Here is a 3,433-nt window from a genome sequence, read left to right as displayed (position 1 = left end):
AGATTAAAACTGATTTTGAATTGAAAACATTTTCATTCAGTGAAATATTGACCATAATGAATCAGAACTGAAGATTTTTTTTTTTTTCATGAATGAACTGAATTGGAATTGGAAATGATTAATTTAAATTTTATTCTGAACTGGAACTGAACTGAAATGACAACAATTAACTGACCCCAGCCCTGCTCTATTTATCCTCTATACAATCTATACTTCGTTCTCTCTTCCACCCTTTCATTCATCTTTCTCCAGGTAATCGTTCCCTATTATCTCTTGACCAACCATTCGTCTCTCTTCTGACATCAGTTTCAATAATTCTGGTCTTCTGACACATCAGTTTCAATCATTCCGGTCTCTGGACAAATTTTAATAATTGCAGCATTTTTCTCGACTTTTCTCAATCTTTCTTTCACCTGACATCAATTTCAGTCATTCTAGTCTCTCTCCTGACAATAAATGTCAATCATTCCAGTGTCACTCTCCTGACATCAATTTCAATTACTCTAGTCCCTTTCTCCTAGCATAGCAACTTCTGTAGTGCCCTATACATAACAAACCCTCACCACTCCTCAGTCAGTACAAACTTGTCACTATCCATTCCATTCCAACCACTGTGCCAAAACTTCAGGTCATTCTTGCAGTCATTATTCTCACTCCTAACCACGTCTTTTGTCCCGTATCCCAAATCCATAAAAATTTCACTCACAACAAACACCACCTCCCTGTGCAATCCTTGCTGTCCTTTCCTCCACCCACAGCTCTTTCTCTCTCGCCCTCCTAATCCTTCCAGTTTACGATAACACTCAATCCTTTTCCTATTCTCCTTTTTTCTCTTTTAAAGTCCTTATTTCACCTCATTCTTTCACTTATTTTGTTCTTATATTCTTTTATGCCAGTCTCCTGTTTAACTCTTATAAATTTTTAAGCGTCGTTTTGTGAAGTTAGGAGGTATCTTTATGTACAAGTGTCTTTTAGTGGGGAAAGCCCCAGAAATTGATGTGTGGTGAAATGAAGCACGGGGTAGAAATAGTAGTAGAATGGATATGGAGGATGTGCAGATTGGCCTGGAGGAAGGTCGAGTTCCTGGGGATTGGAAGTCAGATACAATTATTCCCCTGTACAAAGGGTATGTGGTAATCATGAGGGCATTTGTCTTAGTGTAACTGGAAAAGTATATGGTAAAATACTTATTGATAGGGTAATAACGAAGGAATTAGTTGGAGAAGAACAAGAGGTTTTTAGAAAGGGAAGAGTTGTGTAGATCAGATATTCATCCCAAAGTCTGTAGTGGAAAAGTTTCCAGACATGGGGAAGCTGTTTTATGCGGCTTTCATGGATTTGGAAAAAGCATATGACAAGGTGGATAGACAAAGAATGTGGAAAATATTAAGAACACACAAAGTATATGGGATGCCGCTGAATGCCGTGAAGAGTATGTGGATAATGAACTGTATGATTTTTTCTAACTTAAAGCAGGACTGAAACAGGGATGTGTCATGTCTCCATCGTTGTTCAATCTGTATATCGATGAGGTTATAAGAGATACAAGGTAGGGTAGTGGATGTTGGAGCCGCCCTAGTGAAAGACAGCAGCGTTTGAAAACTCCCTGCACTGTTGTTTGCAGATGGCACTGTCATGAGTAAAGACGAAGGGGAACTGCATGGCTTGTTGAGTCTGAGTGTGTGTGTAAGAAACGGAATCTAAAGGTGAATATTGGGAAGAGTAAAGTGTAGTCTTCGAGAGGAATGAAGTCTCTGAATGTACAATAAGGTTGGATGGTGAGGAAACGGAAAATAATTACATTTATGTTACTGGGTAATGTGATGAGCACGGACGGAAATTTAGAGGATGAAGTGCTTGAAAGAGAACAGGGAAGAAAGGTTGCTGGTTCTTTGAAAGCAGTGTTAAGAAATAGGGATGTGAACATGGCAGTAAAAAGCTCGTTGCATTATAGTATTGCGATACCAACTCTAATATATGGAAGCGACCCTTGGACCTTGTTGGAAGGACACAAGTGGAATATAGGAGCAGTTGAAATGAGTTATTTGAAAGGAGCATGTGGACTTACACGAAGAGACAGACTGATAAATGAGGAAGTGAAGGAGCATTGTGGTGTGGGCGTGGATGTGGTAAGTGTTCAGAGAAATATACTTGAAGTAGTTTGGACACGTGGTAAGGATGGCGAGACTAGCGAGGAGAGTGTATGAGTGAGGTGGCGGGATGGAGAGAGAAGGGACCGAGGATGAGATCTCATCCCTTGCTCCCCCCCCCCCCACATATTATGGGGGAGAATATGAGGAAAATATGTATCAGTGTTGCTTACTGTAGTTTGAGGAAATATAATTGTAATGTGTATGAGTGTGAAATCCCAGTGCCAGACAGAAAAGATCACATGGCACTATGTTATTTGAAGAAATAGTAAGGCGTAGGAAGGGCACGGGAACAAAGTATCAGAAACTAATGGGGGATTTTTAGATTAGGTGAAGAATAAGAAATGTCAATGGTTATACCTCACTCATATCATGAAACCAATGTCTAACCTGGGAGGAGTAGAGGGAAACACGGAAATCGCAAGAGGTAGGACAGAAGAAAAGAGAACTGTAAGTAGAGAAAGATGGGAGACAACAAGGCCCCTTTTCGTCGCCTCTTACGACAAGCTGGGATACTGAGGAAGTATCTCCCCCTCCCCCCGGGGGGGTTATTGTGTACGACTGTAGTTTGCTGCAGTCAGAGAATGTATTTATGTACAGGTATTATATATGAGCTTTGCTGGAAATAATTTTGTATTATGAATTGTTTGTGGTTAAGGGAAATATGAATTACCTACGAGTGTTGCTTGGTGTAGTCTGAGGAAATACTGTATTTATACTTAGTAACCCATTTTTCCTGCAGTGTATTTTCATCATTACTTTGAGCTCAACTGCATTTTCCTCGCAGTTCCCATACGCACTGGCTTTTTCAAGTCTGCTCTTAAATATTGTATATATATTTTAATATCTATATTTACCGTAATGTATATTCATCATTACTTTGAACTCGACTGCATTTTCCTTGCAGTTCCATACACTTATGCACAGAAATTTTCATGACAGCTCTTAAATTTCATTTCTAGCATAAAACTGATTTTCCAGGGAAACACCATGTTTATACTTACTTCTACACAAGTGGAACACTAACATTTTCACGTCACCAATATAACGCAGTTTCTAACCTCACTGAACGTAAAAGGTTTTAGCATTTTTCAGCATTACTTAATGTAAAACTTACAATTGCATGTTTTTTTCCAAGCCTTATTGAACGAAACTCTGAATTTCCAAACAGACGTACCATGCTTAAAACTTACTGAAGCTCTCTTGCGTGATTTCATAACTGGATTCCCATGAGAGGTGTTGTATGCTGATGACTTAGTGTTGGTTGTGGGCTATGTGAGGGT

Source organism: Coenobita brevimanus, chromosome 106, assembly GCF_032717465.1.
Source record: "Coenobita brevimanus isolate Jiangsu-jjx chromosome 106, ASM3271746v2, whole genome shotgun sequence".
NCBI classification, from domain to species: Eukaryota; Metazoa; Arthropoda; class Malacostraca; order Decapoda; family Coenobitidae; genus Coenobita; species Coenobita brevimanus.
The sequence above is the reverse complement of the archived record's forward strand: the minus strand, read 5'-3'. Positions refer to the sequence as shown.